Here is a 19,840-nt window from a genome sequence, read left to right on the forward strand (position 1 = left end):
GTGACTTGACTCTGCGAGGAGTCTCCAGTCTCCCCAATGTAGAGGAGACCGCATCGGGAGCAATGGATACAAGCAATGACATTGGTGGAAGCCTTCTCACGATCGTGGCCCAGGTTCGATTTCCGGGCAGGAAAGCAATATACAATAGGGCTGTGAGGAAGCGCGGCTGTCTCCCTGGTGGTCTAGTGGTTAGGATTCGGCGCTTTCATCGCTGCGGCCCGGGTTCGATTCCCGGTCAGGGAAGTATTTCTCAGTGGATCTTTTGCCTACCCATTCTCCTTAAATGCGCTGTACAGTTCCTTATTGGTCTTCGTCGTTACTGGCTCCTGCAGTGTGTCGTGCCTCGTTGAAATTGTGTCCTGATTCAGGCTTGTTTGTATGTGTAGGGATCATTGCTTCTGTAGCTAAGTACTTGGTTCGTGTGCGTTGTTTTCCTGTAGACGCTGTTTTGAATTTACCATTGACTGTTCGCTCTACTGTGACATCTCGAAATGGCACTTTGTTGTTGTTCTCCTCTTTTGTGAATTTTATGCCAGTAAGGATATTGTTGATGGGGTTGTAGGTTTCCTCTAATTTACTTCATTTTTTGATGACAAAAGTGTCATCACTGTGGCGGACAACAAAGTTTGAGTTGGATCGTTTGAAGGGCTGTTGGTTTGAGACTCTGCATTATTGCTTCTGCTAGGAATCCTGATACTGGTGGTTTCATGGGTGTTTCGTTTATTTGTTTGGAGGGCTTGTTACTGAATATGAAGTGGGTGGTTAAGGCACAGTTCCACGAGCTGGATAGTGCTATCTTTGCTGATGAAGTTGGTGCTGTGTTTATGTCTTTGGTTCTTCGAGTAGTGTTCCAGTTTTCTTTGGCCACATTGATGTTAATGGATGTGAACAGGGCTGTTATGTCAAAGGACATCATTATTCCATCCACTTCTAACTTAGTTCTTTGGTGTTCTGGAATTCTTGGATGGAATAAATGGAGTGGCGTGAATCTTCGACTTGGTGTTTTAGTCTTCAGTGGAGGCCTTTGACTAGTCTGTATATTGGTGTTCCAAGTAGTGAGACTATGGCCTGAGGGGGGCTCCTGGTTTGAAGAGGAGGAGAACAACAACAAAGTGCCATTCTTAGATGTCACAGTAGAGCGAACAACAACTTCACACTAGCGTCGAAAGAAAAACAACACACGCAAACCTAGTGCTGAACCACAGAAGCAATCATCCCAACACCCACAAACGAAGCTGCATCAGGACATTATTTCAATGAGCCACTACACACTGCATATAGAGGATTATAAAATCATGAGGGATACGGATGAGGTGAACAGCAGGTGTCCTTTCCCTCAGCTGGGGGTTTCAGGATCAGGGAGCAAATATTTTGAGGTGAGTAGAGAAAGGTTTTATAAAGACAGAACAAGGATCGTTTTTAAGAGAGTGGTCTGAGTGCAGAATGAATGTCCAGAAGAAGTCATAGAGTCACAGAGATGTACAGCACAGAAACAGACTGTTTGGTCCAACTTGTCCATGCTGACCAACTATCCCAACCCAATCTCGTCCCACCTGACAGCACACGGCCCCATATCCCTCCAAACCCTTCCTATTCATATACCTAACCAAATGCCTTTTAAATTTTGCAATCGTACTAGACTTCACCACTTCCTCTGGCAGTTCATTCAATAAACGTACAATCCTCTGCGTGAAAACGTTGCCCCTTAGATCTCTTTTGTATCTTTCCCCTCCAATGCTAAACCCATGCCCTCTCGTTCTGGACTCCCCCACCCCTGGGAAAAGTCTTTGCCTATTTATCCTATCCATACCCCTCATGATTTTATACACGTACAGTTACAACGTTTAAAAGACATTTGGATAAGTACATGAATATGAAAGGTTCGAAGGTTTATGGGCCAAACACTGGTAGGTGGGACGAGTTTAGTTTGAGAACATACTCAGCATGGACGAGTTGGATGAAGGGTCTGTTCAGTGCTGTCATACTCTGTGACCGACCTGTACTGGTCTTAAAACCATTTTCTTACCTCCACCCCATAACCATCCACTTCTTTGTTGTTCAAAACTCAGATGAATTTAGCCTTGAATATGTTCAATGATCCCACTTCTGAACTGAATTCCTCTTCGTAATATACCACTTGCCTCGCTCATTGCCTGCTGCATCTGCCCGACAACTGGCATTGACTGGTGTGGAGGGACTCTGAGACCCCTTTGTACATCCATACATCATTCCTGATGAAGGGCTTGTGTCCGAAACGTTCACTGTCCTGCTCCTCAGATGCTGCCTGACCTGTTCTGCTTTTCCAGTGCCACATTTTTCGACTTTCACCTCTAGTCCTCACTTTCTCCACATTCCAATATATCACCATTTAAACAATGCACTGCTTTTTTTTAAACAGCCAAGGCGATAACTTCACATTGCGGCACTGCACTTGCCATGTGTTTGCCAATTGAGACACAGACCTGGACCAACTTCGGGAAGAGGCAAAACACTGAGTTCTGAACAAAAACCGTAACACGTCGGCTCTGTTTACCTTTCCACAGATGCAGCTCGACCCGTTGGCTTTCTGCAGTATTCGCTGTGTTTGAACTGATAGAAGAGAATGGTAATTCTGGGCGGGGCAGGTTGAATTATGAATTGAATAGTAGCTTCCTCAACGAGACTGTGCTCGTAATGGTCGGACCTGTGTCTGTGGCGCAATTGGTCAGCGCGTTCGGCTCGTAAACGGACGGTTCATGATTCGAGACTGCGCCGGGCCGGCGTGTTTTTTGTTCACGCTCCTGCCGCTTTCTTGGCTGCAAAGTTGCGCGTTTTTAATGGTGTCAGGAAAATGTTTCCCAAACGGAAATCTTTTCCACTGAGGAAGCACAAAGGGGTTTCTGAATTGATTGAATTTCTAAAGTAAAGGACTGCGGATGCTAACAGTCCGAGACAGAAAGCGAAACTGCTGGAGCAACTCAGGAGGTTTGCCTGTACCTGGATGAGGAAAAAAAAAGTTCTGAAATGTTGTCTCTGATTCTCTTTCTACAGATGCTACCTGACCTGCTAAGTTGCTCCTGCAATTTCTGTATTTCTTTTTAACTGAACGTCCATTTCATCTTTCAGACTCGCCATGTGCAGATATTTAACCCTTTCGAAACCTGTGAAATGATTGGATTCAAACAAACTCTGCAATGATTCACTCTTTCTCAGCTCCACAGGCAGAGAGACCTGGGAAATGAAGCTGTCAGTGTGGTTCTGTATTGGTGGGCTGAGAGGTGAATGCGATGGACATGAAATCCATTGCGGGTTCCCCACGCAGGTGTGAACCCTGCCGACTACAGTTGAGAACTGTCGTCAAAAGGAAAGGGAGATTGTTCCACGGCTTTTTTAAAGATGCAAACCAGTGGAGGGGTTGAAATATTTCAATCACATTGGGACTGGTCGGGAATCTGCAACCCACTGCCTGTCAGGGTGGAACAAACAGATATCCGCAGAGCTGCTTTTGAGGATATGAGCCAAGTGTTTGGAAATGAGACGAGAACAGTGAGGGGCATGAAGTCGTGGTCGAAATGAGGCAGGCACCTGAGGACAAAGGTGTTTTATTTGCCAGTGAAAGATACTGTTTCACAAAGTTGGATCGATGGAAGGAAAGCAGTGACGGTGATTATCTTTGGCTGTTTACCTCTACCTCAAAAATTCGGCAGAATTTTAAAGTCACAATGAAAAGAAGTAAAAGTGACATTCGGAAGAACGTTTTCGTACAGGGAGTGGTAGGGTCAGTAAGTCCCTGTCTGTCATTGACAAAGAGGAAGATTCAATAGACACAAAAGGGAATTCGGTGGTCACGTTCAGATGTGCAGATTTACGCTGAGAAGGCGAGAGAATGAAACGAATAGAGACACACGTTTACTTAAGTGTAGAACCAGCAGAGCGAAGGTGGGCCGCATGGCCTCCGTCTGCGCTGTGACACATGTTGTGATTCAGTGTGAAATCACAGTTCGACCAACAGAATGTGGGAATTTAGAAATAAGTTTATATTTACACAGCCTCCATATGTCCGCGAAACAGCATATTACACGGCAGCAGTGAAGGTCTTTGACATGAGGCTCGAACGTGCCTGCCGCGTGCCAGACGGAAACCTGAAGTGTTCTGTGGAAGGGGCGGCGCGTGCAGCAGCAGAGTGGCGCAGCGGGAGCGTGCTGGGCCCATAACCCAGAGGTCGATGGATCGAAACCATCTTCTGCTATTGTTTAGTGTCACCTCGAGCTGTTTTCCTTTGGATCGGTGCTCTCTTCTGCAAGCTGCCTTTGCGTCTACTTTCCGAGTGTCCAAATGTCGCATATCGATGCACTCACCAAATCCACTCAATTCAAGTGGCATGATTTTAGAGGTCTCAGTGGTATTTTGTACTTCGTCTGTTTCCTCTGAACTGAATCGCAAACCCAGTTCTCTGCGATGCCAATCAGCTGGTAAAGGTGAAACACATGCCTTGCGGTTTCGTCCATTCCTTGCAGTAATTCACCACTCTGGTCCAGACGAGAATGACAAGCATGTCAGAAACCGCATCACGACTCAGACATAGTCCCCTACTAATAGGACGGATACCACTGATTGTGAATAACCTCAGAGAGAGAGACAAGTGACAGACAGTCGCCGTGGATTCGATGGGCTGAACGGCTTCTGTCTGCGCGAGAATGATGCTACGTGTTTATGCCGTCCCACTGCCTGTCTCTGGGACAGAGAGGCTGAGGGGGCAAAACTGGTTCATTTTTAACCGTCCCTTCCGTGTTGGACTGCCTGCAGTCCCTCAGCTCAGAGCCGTGGGGATGACTCTCAGTGAGTGAAGGTTTCACTCGGATTCTCTTCATCTGGGACACTTGGGGCTCAGATGTTAACTGCTGCGCGGTCGCAGCAAAGAAAGCGATGCCCACTTTGCAATAGACTTTCCGTAAGATTGCTGCGTGAAGACGATTTCTGAACACCAAGAAGGCTGCACAACAATGTGAATTTACGTGGGTGAAGAGTCCTCGGTGTCCATTTCTTTCTGTCCTGCCAGCACAGCATCTTTCTATCTCTCCGATAACAGACCCTTGGAGAAAGTTCACAATCAAAGTTGTTCATGTTCCCCGCATTAACGTAACTGAGACCTCTCACCCCAAGGGTTTCAGAGATAGAGAGAGCAGAAGAGCGAATGGACTCTACCCGCCCCCCGCCCTAAACCCCGTCCCATCCCCCAAAACAACGTGCAAGTAGAAATGAAATGGTTTAATTATCCACCAGTGGAGGTAGTCCAGTTCCTGGGGATGAGACAAAGTGGGCATTCTGCCCCGGGGACAGAATGACAAGCAGATGTTCTGGAAACGCTTTGCTGCTTGCAATTCTTGCAGCAACGTGGAATGTACTTCACACTGAGCAAGTTTCAGCTGGCTCAGAGTCTCCGATGTACATTGCTGTGTTTGCCGCCAGCTCAGAGAGAGAACAATAGGAAGGACGTAGGAGTGAATAACGATCCGCGTGAGAGGGCGAATAACTGTTAATGGAGACTGTTAGCGGCTAACAATACGTAGTGTGTCATAGCAGACGAGGTGATAACAAGGAGTCGTTTGTGTGGTAGGGGTCAAGGACATGGGGGAGTTCAGGCCCTAAAGTTATGGAACTCGATATTGAAGACCGGAGGGCTGTAAGGTCTCCAAGTGGAAAATGAGGTGTTGTTCTTTCAGCTGGAGCGAGAACACTGCTGCAAGCCTGAGACAGAGATGTTGGTCAGGGAACAGGGTGATGTGTTAAAGTGGCAGGCAACCGCAAGGCCAGGGCCTTTTTCCTGCGGGCAGAACCGGGATGTTCTCCGAAGCAGTCACCCAGTTTATGCTTCATGCTACATTGGGGAAATGGCACTGTGAGCAGCGAATGCAGTGGACTAGGTTGTGGCAAAATTGCTGCTTCACCTGGCAGGTATGTTTGAGCCCTTGGATATTCAGGAGGGAGCAGGTAAATGGGCAGGTGTTACACATTCGGCGGTTGCAGGGGAAAGTGCCTTGGCACTATGGGAGGTGGGTGTGGGGTGTTGCGAGTGAAGCAAGAGTGGAACCGAGGTGGAACCCCTGGCACAACGGGTGCGTGTTGGGACCATAACCCAGCTGAGAAAGCATTCTCTCCTATTCACTCAATGTCGTCTTTAGCAGCTTTCCGGTATAACAGCGCTCTGTTCTGCACCTCGCCTTCTCATCTGCTGCCGAAAATAGCTTGGACATAAATATTTCCCAGTGATATACTGGCCCAATGTGCACAGTCGAGTTGATACACTCGTGGAGGTTTGCGTGGTCTTCTCCTGTTCTCTGTACCCTATGTTGAGGAGGGCAATGCTTGTCACTGGCCACTCGGGTGTCAGAGAAAAGTTTCGAAGCAAAATGGTTGAATTATCTGCCAGTGGAGAGAGCCCGGTTCCCGGGGACGGGACAAACAGCAGCAGGGAGACTGAATGAGAAGCAGCTGTTCGGGAAACTCTTTGCCGCTTGCAATTCTCAGAGCAATCTCAAATGTATTTTATACTGAGCAAGTCTCAGGTCGCGCAAGCGGTGTGGGCGGTTCGCTGTGTGCTGGCTCTCTGGTTCGTTGGTCTAGGCGTATGATTCTCGCTTAGGGTCCTTTCCAATGCCGAGTTGCGAGAGGTCCCGGACGAGCCCGCGTTTTTTAACTTGACTTGTGCAAAACTGCCTGATTAATTTTCTCAAAAAACGCCTTCGTGAAACGAGGTTGGGCTGTCTGGAGTACGAATGAGGCAGAAAACAGGGAAGTGAAATAGTTGGAGATGGTGTTCAACAAGTTGACGTGAGTGGTGCGGTGTTTGAGGAATGTCAACAATCAAGGGAGATTGGAAAATTGGAACAGCTCTCCTCGGAGAACCGAACTTTTCCAAGTCATGAGGGACCAAGAAACAGGAAATAATGTTGTGAAAATGCTCCCACACCTGAAAGGATCCACAACGATTCGGCAGAATTTTAAAGTCACGAGGAAAAGAAGTAAAAGTGACATTAGGAAGAACGTTTTCGTACAGGGACTGGTTAGGGTCAGTAAGTCCCTGTCTGTCATTGACAAAGAGGAAGATTCAGTGGACACAAAAGGGAATTCGGTGGTCACGTTCAGATGTGCAGATTTACGCTGAGAAGGCGAGAGAATGAAACGAATAGAGACACACGTTTACTTAAGTGTAGAACCAGCAGAGCGAAGGTGGGCCGCATGGCCTCCGTCTGCGCTGTGACACATGTTGTGATTCAGTGTGAAATCACAGTTCGACCAACAGAATGTGGGAATTTAGAAATAAGTTTATATTTACACAGCCTCCATACGTCCGCGAAACAGCATATTACACGGCAGCAGTGGAGGTCTTTGACATCAGGCTCGAACGTGCCTGCCGCGTGCCAGACGAAAACCTGAAGTGTTCTGTGGAAGGGGCGGCGCGTGCAGCAGCAGAGTGGCGCAGCGGGAGCGTGCTGGGCCCATAACCCAGAGGTCGATGGATCGAAACCATCCTCTGCTATTGTTCAATGTCGCCTCGAGCTGCTTTCCTTTGGATCGGTGCTCTCTCCTGCAAGTTGTGGAGGAGGATCATAAGACACAAAATATATAAGAAAAGATTATAGTGTCATGTAACATAAATGTCATATTGAAGAAACCTAGATTGCTGTTGAGCCTTTCATCTTTTAAAACGGGTTGTAGATTTCGGTTCATTAATCTGTAAATCCCAGAACTTTTTAAATGTCACATTCTCCAGGTAACTTTAGGTTCTATAAAAGGAGGTGACACCTCAGGTCAGACAATGCATGAACGCTGTGAGGGTAGGGTCTATCTGTATCCTAATCTTGAGTGAGACTGGTTCTATTTCCAAATATATAATCCTGCAAACGCAGATTCACCCCAAAGACTTCGATATGTGAGCGCATGGATGAGAGAGAGCGTGTGTGTGCGTGTGCGTGTGCATGCTGGGTACTGTGTGTGTTTGTGTGTGTGTGTGTGTGTGTGTGTGATGGAGTATAAGCATGAGAGATGGTGTGTGCGTAGGTATGAGTGTGGGGATGTATTACTGTGTGTCTGAGAGAGAGCATGTCTATCAGAGAAGGTCTGCATGAGCGTGTGAGTACGTAAGAGAGTGTGTTTGTGTGTGAGAGAGTGTATTGTGTAGCCTGGTCTCCTGTAGTGTGCCATGAACCCAGGGTCTCGGCTGAGGTCATTCTCATGTGTTCTAAACTTGGCTATCAACCTCTGCTCGGCCACTAGATCAAAGACGGCTGAGGCACGAGAAAGGACGGGCGGGGACACTGGTGGTGGTGGATAAGGGAGAGAAATGGAGAGGATACAGAGGTTGGGGAGTAGAGAATGACTGGGGTTCAGAGGGTTGGGGAGAGAATCGGGGTGCAGTGTGAAGAGGGGAGAAAGGGCGGGGGCAGTGGGTGGGGAGAAAATGGACAAGGGGCAGAATGGGAAGCGAGAGACAGCACAAATCCCACCTTCCCCAGGACTGGTGTCAGTGTCCTACGAACTGGAACCCACTCGTCCCACAGCAGATTTGGGGCAACCATTTCTCAATATAAGCATGGCTAAGGCATATCATCCCTGCAGGCCATTCACACCGACCTTCCCAACAGCATCCCACCCAGACCCACTCGATTACGCTACAGCCCTGCAGTTCCCCTTGGCTATTTCCTGATGAAGGGTTTTGCCCAAAACGTCGATTCTCCTGCTCCTCAGATGCTGCCTGACCTGCTGTGCTTTTCCAGCACCACACTCTCGACCCTAATTTCCAGCATCTGCAGTCCTCACTTTCGCCCTGTAAGGGGTGAATGTTCTATGCCTAGTCTTTTAAATCTTTTAAAATCTTTTCCCCTCACCCTAAACCTATACCCTCTAGTTTTGGAATATCTCTACCCTGGGCAAAAGACAAAATGCCAAAGGAATAACATGTCTAGGCACAGGGAAAAAAAAACATTTCGACAAAAAATTGCTTTGGTATTTTTCTCTCGTATTCGCATTTGGACACTTAAAATTTGTGGAGGTGCCCGTGTTGGACTGGGGTGTACGAAGTTAAAAATCATACAACACCAGGTTACAGTCCAATCGGCTTGTTTGGCAGCACTAGCTTTCGGAGCGCTGCTCCTTCATCAGGCGGTTGTGGAGTATAAGATCATATATTCTGTGTCTTACGATCTTATACTCCACAACCGCCTGATGAAGGAGCAGCGCTGTGAAAGCTAGTGCTTCTAAATAAGTCTGTTGGACTATAACCAGATATTTTGTGATTTTTGACTTTAAAATTTGTAATAAATTCCTGCACACTGAGCATGCTCCGCGGTGTCAGCAAGCACTGCGCATGACCGCCATGGTCAGCAAAGCACTGCGCATATTCCTTGGTGCCCGCAGAAACTGCGCGTCAGCTCCTTTCCATGGACCAATGGATAACCTTGGAGGACCGGAAGGAGACTGGTCCTCCAGCCAATCAGAGCCGGCCATTGTCGAAATATGTCGGTTGGACCGTGAGCTCTGAAGCTGCTGCTGCACCTTTCTCTGTGAACTTCACCCCAGATTGTAACTTCCTTCCTCTGTCTAACTTTTGTGAGTACAACAGTCTGTTTCTCACCACTTTTTCCATTTTTTGTTTCATTCTGGGGTTCAATTGTTAACTTGCAGCAACTGAAAGGAAAGAGTGAATCGAGGGAGGGGACAGACTCTGAAAAAGTTGATCCAGGTCTGTCTCAATTTACAAACACATGGCAAATGCAGTGACACAATCTATAGCCTTTGATGTTAAAAAAAAAAGCGCAGAGTGGAGGCGCATTGTTTAAATGGTGATATGTTGAGATGTGATGAAAGTGAGATGATGGAGATCAGAGTTGAAAAGTGTGGCACTGGAAAACCACAGCAGGTTAGGCAGCAACTGAGGAGGAGGAGAGTCAATGTTTTGGGCAGGAACCCTTCATCAGGAATGATGTGTGGATGGACAAAGGGGCCTCAGCGTCCTTCTACACCAGTCGATGCCAGTTGTCAGACAGGAGCAGCAAGCAATCAGCAAGGCAAGTGGTTTATGAGCAAGAGGAATTGAGTTCAGAAGTGGGGATGTCTTCCTGCAGTTAGGTCAGTCATTGAATGTATTCAAGGCTGAGTTCATTTGACTTTGAAGAACAAAGAAGTGATGGGTATTTGGGGGAGGTAAGAAAATGGTTTTAAGACCAGGATAGAACAGTTACAGAGTCATACCGCACAGAAACAAACCATTAAGTCCAACTAGTCCATGCTGACTGTGTTCTGAAACTAAACTAGTCCCACCTGCCAGTGTTTGGCCCAGACTCTCTGAACCTTTCCTATTACAATTGCAACATTTAAGAGGCATTTGGATGGTTATATGAATAGGAAGGGTTTGGAGGGATATGGGCCGGGTGCTGGCAGGTGGGATTAGATTGGGTTGGGATATCTAGTCGGCATGGATGGGTTGGACCGAAGGGTCTGTTTCCATGCTGTACATCTCTATGAATCTATGTACTTATCCAATGTCTTTTAAACACTGTAACTGTACCTGCATCCACCACCTGCTCTGGACATTGATACCACATGAGAACCATTCTCTGTCTTAAAATAAAAAGGTGCCCCTCATGTCTTTCTAAAATATTTCTCCTCTCATCTTCAACGTTTGCTCCCGAACCTTGAAACACCCATCCCAGGGAAAGAATACCTGCTGTTCCCATCTTTGATATCCCTGAAGATTTTATAATCCTCTCTAAGGTCATCTCTCAACCTCCGATGCTGCAGTGAAAAAAATCCCACCCTGACCACCTAGATGCCGGTATACTTATATCCAGTTATGAACTGTTCAATGCTGGTGCCGACTGGAAAGACCAAATGACCTATTCCTGCTCCCAATTCTCATACTCTGTGTCCAGGACAGCAAGCGACCATATGACATAGGTGCAGAAATTCGGTCATTCAGCCCATCAGATCTACTCCACCATTCAATCACAACTGATATGTTTCTCAACCCCATTTTGAAATTTTGATTTTGGAAAGGCAGATCAGGGAAGGATCTGCAAAGTTAATGGGGAGTGTTGTTGACCAAAGATACCTTGGAGTGCTGGTTCATAGTTTCTTGAAAGTGGAGTCGCAGGTCGACAGGATAGTGAAGGAGGTGTTTGGTATGCTTTCCTTTATAGGTCAGTGCATTTCAGTACAGATGTTGGGAGGTCATGTTGCCCCCGTACTGGACATTGATTAGGCGACTTTTGGAATACTGCGTTCAGTTCTGGTTACCCTGCCACAGGAAAAGTGTTGTGAACCTTTGAAAGGGTTTGGCAAAGATTTACAAGGCTATTGCCAGAGTTGGAGGGTTTGAGTTATAGTGAGAGGCTGAATAGGCCGGGGCTGTTTTCCCTGGAGCATTGGAGGCTGAGGGGTGACTTTACAGAAGTTCATATGGAGCATGGATAGGGTGAATAGCCAAAAACATTTCCACATAGTAGGGAAGTCCAAAACTAGAGGGCATAGATTTGAGGTGAGAGGGGAAAGATTTAAAAGGAACCTTATGGACAACTTTCTCACACAGAGAGTGATGCAAGCATGGACTGAGCTGCCAGAGGAAGTGGTGGAGGCTGGTATAATTACAGCATTTTAAATGGCATCTGGTAACAGGGTGAATTGAGAGGGATATAGGCTAAGTGCTGACAAATGTGACTATGTTAATTTGGGATATCTGGTCAGCACAGACAATTTGGACTGAAGGAAAGCAGAAGTATTGTTGTGAAGACTGGAATTTCAGAGCAGCTTTCAAAGATATTTTGTCCTTACTGGGAGCAGAAGCTACAATGAAATCTTTCATTTGAGAGACAGCAACTGAGTAAGTGAGGACATCCAGGATTTTGATGGAATGTGGAACTTGTTGCAATGTGGGGTTGAAGTGTTTTAAGTAAAGTATCCTGAACAGGAATCCTAGTGAAGGGTTAGGTGGGTTTTTGTTTTAAACTGCTCATTTCTTTCAGCCCCCAAAAATGTACTTCCAATGCTGTGCATCAGAAGGAGCGGTGAATCAGTAACTGGTATCATCAGAAGCCTTACGGTTTTCAGTATTGCAGGTATTGCTTGTTGCATCATCATTGTAAAGGTTACTGGCAGCAGTGGGAGGTGTGGGCTGTATTCACTGGAAGCGATGAAGCAGTTAGATAACACACGTATAAGAGGGCAGGGTGGGACTTGTCTTTCAATTTGCAGAAGCTGGGAGGTTCTGGGAGCTGTGGTTCTGGGCAAACACAACTGCAGTAAATCATAGAAACCCTACAGTGTGGAAGGAGGCCATTCAACCCATCAAGTCCACATTGACCCATCGAACAACTTGCCACCCAGACCCACCCTATCTCGTCGTTTCTGCTGGTGGGTTAGACTAGGTAACAAGACTATAGGGATAGATTTAAGGCAGAGGCGGAGGGACGACGTCTCCTGGAGAGTGGTGAATCTATGGAATTCTTTGCCCAAGGAAGCAATAGAAGCAGGCATATTAAAGACACAGTTCGATGGGATTTTGGATGGTAGGTGAATTTAGGGTAGTCAGGATAATGCAGGTAAGTGGAGCTGAGATAATGGATAGATCAGCCATGATCTTAAAGAATGGCGGAGCAGGCTCGATGGGCCAAATGGCCTCTTTCTGCACTGCAGGGATTTTATGATTGCTTCATATGGTGTATATCAGATATTCGCTGTTGTACAAGCTGCATGGCTATGATTTTTCACCTTCTAATATAGCAATGGAATTACATCCCGTATTTCTTGTATTCATTTTTATTTTAACAGGTCAGCAGGACGTCTTTCAGCAACTTTACTGGCTTTCTTTCCTGAAGCAGCCTTGATATTTCACTTTCATATCCTTCATTCAGCTCCATTTCCAGCACCTTTGTAGGAAGGTTGTTCCAGGTCATTGTCACCTAAATGAAGTTTTCCTCTTTATATACTTAATGCTATCTGGCTGAATGAGGGTTTTCAGGTTTCTGTGTCATGAATAATATATGATCAGCAGGTATCTGGCAATCTAAGGAATTGTCACCGAAGTTATGTTCATTTGACTGTACTGACCGTGACTTATTTCATGGTTTCTTTTGCAGGAAGACATGGGGAAAGAAATCTGAAACCAAAAGATACATCAGCTTCTGACAGAGTCACTTGATTCATTGGGACTTGAATATCAGCAGCCATTCCAGGCGAGAAGAAATGTTTGCTTCTGTCTGCTTGGACACTGGTGTGGCAGGAAGAATACTGATACACCCGAATGAGGGAGATTCAGTGCGGTGACTGTGAAAAGTACAGGACTTCACACCATTTACTCAGCTTGGAGGATCAAAGAGGCCGTTCACTTGCTCTCTGTGTGGGAAGGGCTTCACCTGCTCCTCCCACCTGCAGAGACATCAGTGAGGTCACCTCCCATCGCAGGGGGATTGAAGGAGCTTCGGCCGAGTGCCATTCTCGACTGCATTAATAACCCAGTTCTGGGGACTCCCGGGTTTGAATCTCACCATAGCAGATGGCGGATTTGGAGTTCAGTCAGAAATCTGGAGTTCAGAATCTCATTATGAAACCATTTTCGGGGAACAAACACCCCAATCTGATTCACTTATGCTTTAGGGGAGGAAACTGCCGTTGTGGGAAAGGATTCACTCAGTCGTCCCAGCTGCATCCTTTCCCTGGCCTATATGTGACTCCAGACCCACAGCAGTGTGGTTGATTCTTGACAGCCCATCTGCAAATGCGCGGGGGGAATCTTACTTGCATACAGGCTATGAGTTGCAATTGCTGAGTGAAGCAATACTTCCTCCAGGCTAAGGCTGCACCAAGGGTCGAATTACAAAGGAACAACTCAGCTGACCAATAATGAAAGAAGTGGGATGCAGGAGAGTGTGTGTGTATGTGTGTGTGTGTGTATGTGTATGTGTGAGTTTCAATAAAAAGTTACTTTTTGTGCACTTTTTTGCTGGGACGATCTGAAGCTGCAACAAAGTTGGGTCCCAACAAAAGTTACCTGAACTTACCGTCGGACTCAAACATTGAAGGCTATGAGATCCAACAGGTTTTTCTTTTAAAGCTGCTAATTTCTTTCAATCTCTGGCGCGAGGTTTCCAATGTCTTATATCAGAAGGAGCAGTCAATGTGTAGCTCGTATTATTAGAATTGTACATTTTTCAGGACTGATGGTTCATTGTTTCCTCAGCATTGTAAAGTTTACTGGCAGCAATGGGAGGGGTGGGCTGTTTTCACTGGAAACAAAGTTAAAATCCAGTTATAGTCCAACAGGTTTATTTGGAAGCACTAGCTTTCGGAGTGTTGCTCCTTCGTCAGGTAACTGTACAGCAGGATCATAAGACACCGAATTTGTAGCAAAATGATATATTGAACAAACCTCGACTGCTTTTAAGTGTTTCATCTTTAGAATGGGTTGCAGGTTTCAGTTCATTAGTATGTAAATCCCAAAACTTCTTTTAAGTCACAGTCTCGAGATAACTTCAGGTTTTACAAAGAGGTGCCATCTCAGCTCAGACAATGCATGAAAGATGTGAGGTTCGAGTCTGTCTTGAGTCATACTGGTTCTGTTTCCAAAGTAGGAATTTATAAAATATTACATGGATTGACTGTCTGCAGATTGTGCACTTTTTGAGCAAAATAGAATGAATCTACAAACATAATTCTGCAAATGCAAATTCATCCCATGGTCTTATCTATGTGTGCATGCATGAGAGTGAGTGAGTGTGTGCTTCCCGGTGATTCTGGCTGAGAGAGTGCGTGTTTGCGTGTGTGCATGCTTGGTAAAGTGAGAGTGTGCAGGAGTATAAGTCTGTTAGAGAATGTGTGTGTGTGGGTGAGAGTGTGGGTGGGTACATGTGTTGTGCATCTGAAAGAGCGCGTATATCTGAGAGAGTGGCTGCATGAGTATGTGAGAATGTATGGCTGTGTGTGAGAGACAGAGAGACAGAATGTGTACAGTGTAGTGGGGTCCCCTGTAATGTAACATAAACCCAAGGTCCTGGTGAAGGCCGTCCTCATGGGTTCCAAACTTGGCTATCAGTCTCGCCCGGCCACTAAAAATGATTAAGCAGTTACACAATAGACACGGGAGAGGGCAGGGTGAGACTTGTCTTTCGATTTGCAAGAGGTGGAAGGCTCTGGATGATGTGATCCAGGGCCACCACAACTTGGAGGACCTTCGGCTCAGAGAGGTGGAGCTGGAAGCCAGTTTGCTGACATGCTGGGAGGGCAAGGCGGAAAGTTAATCAGATGTTTTTTATTCTGGGAGATGGTCTTTCCCTCCATACAGAGTCTTCTGATGGGGTCAGTGGACAGGGTCAGGAGAGTGTGAGCCCAGGTCAGGCAGGCAAAGGGGATCTGGGAGAGGGCTGCAGGGGGGAGGAGCTAACTGTGGGGTGGTGGGAGTAAGAACAACGTTAGGGAGGGGGAGGTAAGGGACAGAATAGTGACGGGGATTGCCTCCGTTCTCTGCAGTTGGCAGCAGGAGCACAGATGGTATCGGAATCTGGTGCCAGGATTCAGGAACTGATGCGTTCAGGGCTGGAGAAGTGGGAAAGGGAGGTGCAATGGGTGTGGTCCAACGATGTCAGCAGGACACAGCCTCTGCTGAGGGCGCATGAGAAGTTAAAAGCTGCAAAGACAAAGCAGAACCTCAAAGCACTGGGTGGGATGGTGGCTCAGTGGTTAGCAATGCTGCTTAATAACGCCAGGAGCCTGGGTTTGATTCCATCCTTGGGTGACTGTCTGTGTGAAGTTTGGCATGTTCTCCCCCTTGTGTCTGTGTTGGTCACCTCTGGGTGTTCTGGCTTCCTCCCACAGTCCAAAGATCTGCACTTTAGGGTGGATCCGGTGTGCTAAAGTGTGCAGGTGAGTTTGCATCGTTTAGGATGACCATGTTAGTTTCGGTTCCTTCATTTGTAAATCCCAGAACTTTTTTTAAACTTACTTTCTCAAGATAGCTTTTAACAATAGGTGTCATCTCAGCTCAGATAATGCATTGAAGGTGAGACATTAAAGTCTGTCTGTATCCCAATGTTAGGTCAGACTGATTCTATTTCTAAAGTGGGAGTTACAGAATCTTACATGGATTTATGCAGTTTTTGAGTAATTCGGAATAGAATGGACTTCTGCAAGGAAGTGTATAAACAACTGACCAGGAACACGACAGGCAACTACCAGCTGATCTGGGGCCTTGGAGGGAGGTGAGGGGTAAAGCCCCAAAGGAAACTTGCATATCCGCCACAGATTCACCTGCACCTCCACACACATCATCTATTGCATCCTCTGCACCCGATGTGGCCTCCTCTATATTAGGAAGACAGGCCGCCTACTTGCGGAGCGTTTCAGAGAACATCTCTGGGACATACGGACCAACCAATCCAACCACCCTGTGGCTCAACACTTCAACTCCCCCTCCCACTCCAGCAAGGATATGCAGGTCTTTGGACTCCTCCATCGCCAGACCACAACAACACGACGGTTGGAGGAAGAGCGCCTCATCTTCCGCCTAGGAACCCTCCAACCACAAGGGATGAACTCGGATTTCACCAGTTTCCTCATTTCCCCTCCCCCCACCTTGTCTCAGTCAAATCCATCGAACTCAGCACCGCCTTCCTAACCTGCAATCTTCTTCCTGACCTCTCCACCCCCCACCCCAGTCTGACCTATCACCCTCACCTTGACCTCTTTCCACCTATCGCATTTCCGACGCCCCTCCCCCAAGTCCCTCCTCTCTACCTTTTATCTTAGCCTGCTGGACAAACTTTCCTCATTCCTGAAGAAGGGCTTATGCCCGAAACGTCGATTCTCCTGTTCCCTGAATGCTGGCTGACCTGCTGCGCTTTTCCAGCAACACATTTTCAGCTCTGATCTCCAGCATCTGCAGACATCACTTTCTCCTCAAATGATTTGATGCTTTGGAGTACAAAATCAAAAAAAAAAATGTTGAACAGTTACAGGAGAACTGCCAAAAGACCAACAAATGTAGGCTGCTAGTGAGAACTCAGAGGCACCTGTCCAGAGAAGGAGTCTGCACAGAGAAAAAACATCGACACCGACCTGGAGAGCAAATCTACAGAGGAAGATACAAAGAGAAGATTTAACAGCTTGCTGGTTTTGAAGTTTGAGTCTTTCGGTAAATCTTAATCAAGGGTTTTTATTGGACTGGTATCATACAGGGGAAGGTAGAAGATAGGTTAGAGACAGGAGTTGTAAATAGTTGTTAATTAATTATTCTCCGTTAGACTTTAATAAATAAAGTTGTTAATTTTAACTTTAAATACTGACCTTTGGGAATAGTTTCTTGGTTCTTGAATTTTCACAGATTACCACATGGGTTAAACCTTCTCTATGTTGCTGGTTTAAATTAGGTGGGGGAGGTTGCACCCAGTGTTGTAAAATTTGGGGGCTTTCGTCCAAGATTTGAACTGGTTCAGACAGATTTGAATAGATTTGGCGGTACGAAAAATCCCAGCAGATTTAAACACTTGCAAGTAAGTGTCCTAGATCATTAAATAAAACTTTAAATAGTGACTTTTAGAAACAGTTCCTTACCTCTTGAATTTTCACATTACCACCTGGGGTAAATCTTTTTTGGGTTTAAATTAGTGGGGGGTGCAGTCTGTGTCATAACAGTTCTGACGATGTAGAAATAGAGTAGTGGAGCATGGAAACAATTTGTTTGTTCCGTGCCAATCATATCTCCTAAATTAATCTAGGCCCATTTGCCAGCTCTTGGCCCATATCCCTCCAAACCTTCCTATTCATATACCCATCCAGATGCCTTTTGAATATTGTAATTGTACCAGCTTCCACCACTTCCTCTGGGAGCTCATTCAATCCACGCACCACCCGCTGCCTGAAATAGTTGCCCTTTAGATCCCTTTTAATCCTTTCCCCTCTCACCCTAATATAAATCAATTGCTGCTTTTTCTGAACAGGCTCAGTGGTTAGCACTGCTGCCTTATAGCGCTAGGCACCCGGGTTTGATCCCGGTCTCGGGCAACTGTCTGAGTGGAGTTTGCACCTTCTCTGCATGGGATTCCTTTGGTGCTCCGGTTTCTTCCCACAATCCAAAGATGTGCAGGTTTGGAGAGGGCACTTGAGGGGAATTAACTTTCACACTTTTTTTCTACTCCTTAGGTCCCTTTTAAATCTTTCCCATCTCACCCTCAACCTATACCCTCCAGTTTGGGAGTCCCCTACCCTGAGGAAAAGATGAGTAGTCAAATAAAATGCAAAAGGAATAAAATGTGGAGCCGCAGGATAAATATAAAATGTCGCTCCAGCCTTTCTTGTCTCCGAGTGTCATTTGGGCACAAAATCTGTCAGTCACACCAGCAACTTCACAGAGCATCTTGCGCATGCTCCTCGGTGACAACACACACTGCGCATGTTCGCCAGTGTCAGCAAAACCTGCGCGTGCTCCTGGTTGTCCGCGGAATCTGCGCGTGATCTTCGTTTGTTGGGCCAATAGGAAGCCCTGGAGGACCGGAAGGAGCGTGGTCCTCCTGCTAATCAGAGACAAGCCGATTGTGTTTCTCTTTCTCGCCTTCAATCTCAATTTATGGAGGGGGCAGATTCTGGAAAAATTGGGCCAGGTCTGTGTCTCAGTTGGCAAACTCATGGAAAATGCAGTACCACGATGTGAAGTGATAGCATTCCCTGTGGGGGGTGGGGAGGGAAAGCAGAAAGGAGATGCATTGTTTTAATGTTGACATATTGGGATGTGGAGAAAGTGAGGACTGCAAATGTTGGAGATCAGAGTCAAAAAGTGTGGTGCTCGAAAAGCACAGCAGATGAGGCAGCATCCGAGGAGCAGGAGAGTCAGCGTTACTGACACGAGCCCTTCATCAGGAATGTGTATAAAGGGGCCTCAGCGTCCTTCCATACCAGTTAATGCCAGTTGTGAGATAGGTGCAGCAAGCAATGAGCAAAGCAGGTGTTATCTTAGCAAGAGGAATTGAGTCCAGAAGTGGGGATGTCTTCCTGCAGTTATGGGATCATTGAATATATTCAAGGCTGAGTTCATCTGATTTTGGAACAACAAAGAAGTGGATGTTTATGGGGGAAGGCAAGGAAATGGTTTTCAGACCATTGCAGAACAGTTACCGAGTCAAACAGCACAGAAACAATCCCTTCAGTCCAACTACTCCATGCTATGTTCTCAAACTAATCTAATCCCACCTGCCAGTGTTTGGCCTATATCCCTCTGTCACAAAGCTGGTCCTTTTACTAAAAGCTGGTCCTTCTTCTCAAGGATGCTGTGTCCTTGTTTTTTTCCAGAAGGGTGGTTAAAAAAACCTGGGCTCCGAAGCAACTCGTTTAGTACAGAGACGAAAAATGGTATTGGGAGGCATTTTTGGTTATATGTGAACAGATGAGACTTGAGGCCAAAGCTTTTATGTTTTAGAAGTGACCTGTACAATGAAAGGGGAGTGGTCAGTCCTGAAAGCTGAAGTCTCGTTTGGGTGAGTTAAGCAGTGGACTATGTGGAGAAAGGCTGCTAACACTGTCTCCTTCTGCCCTTCTAACTTCAATTGTAAGCCTCTGTTTCAGTTTTACTTTGTTTAAGGGGTTTGTTTTTTTTTGGTACTGTTGTGTACCAGCATTGCGAAGAGTGTGAAGAGTTTCTCCACAGCTTGTACTGTACTTAATAAAGTTTGGTTGTTCACAGAAGTTGGCGTATTGCAGTGTAAGAAGCTCAAGCAAAAGAACTTAACAAAGGAACCTAAGGGATAAGTCTTTCATGCAGAAAGTGGCGTGTTTAAGGAAAGAGCTGTCAGAGGAAGTGGTGGGTGCTGGTACAGTGGCATCT

At 46.4% G+C, this 19,840-nt stretch overlaps 1 protein-coding gene and 1 non-coding gene across 2 annotated transcripts in view; both read left to right on the forward strand.

Annotated features, from left to right (window-relative positions):
* The window catches only part of LOC148143220 (uncharacterized), a 62,210-nt gene that overhangs the window by 38,202 nt on the left and 4,168 nt on the right, over positions 1–19,840 (forward strand). The gene's annotated exons all lie outside the window — the stretch shown is intronic.
* trnae-uuc (transfer RNA glutamic acid (anticodon UUC)) lies at positions 172–243 on the forward strand. The gene has a single exon. It is a non-coding gene; the product is annotated as a tRNA-Glu (tRNA).

Source organism: Chiloscyllium plagiosum, unplaced genomic scaffold (genome assembly GCF_037043375.1).
Source record: "Chiloscyllium plagiosum isolate Xiang-an unplaced genomic scaffold, Cpla_swu_hap1 HiC_scaffold_27, whole genome shotgun sequence".
In the NCBI taxonomy this organism is placed as follows: domain Eukaryota; kingdom Metazoa; phylum Chordata; class Chondrichthyes; order Orectolobiformes; family Hemiscylliidae; genus Chiloscyllium; species Chiloscyllium plagiosum.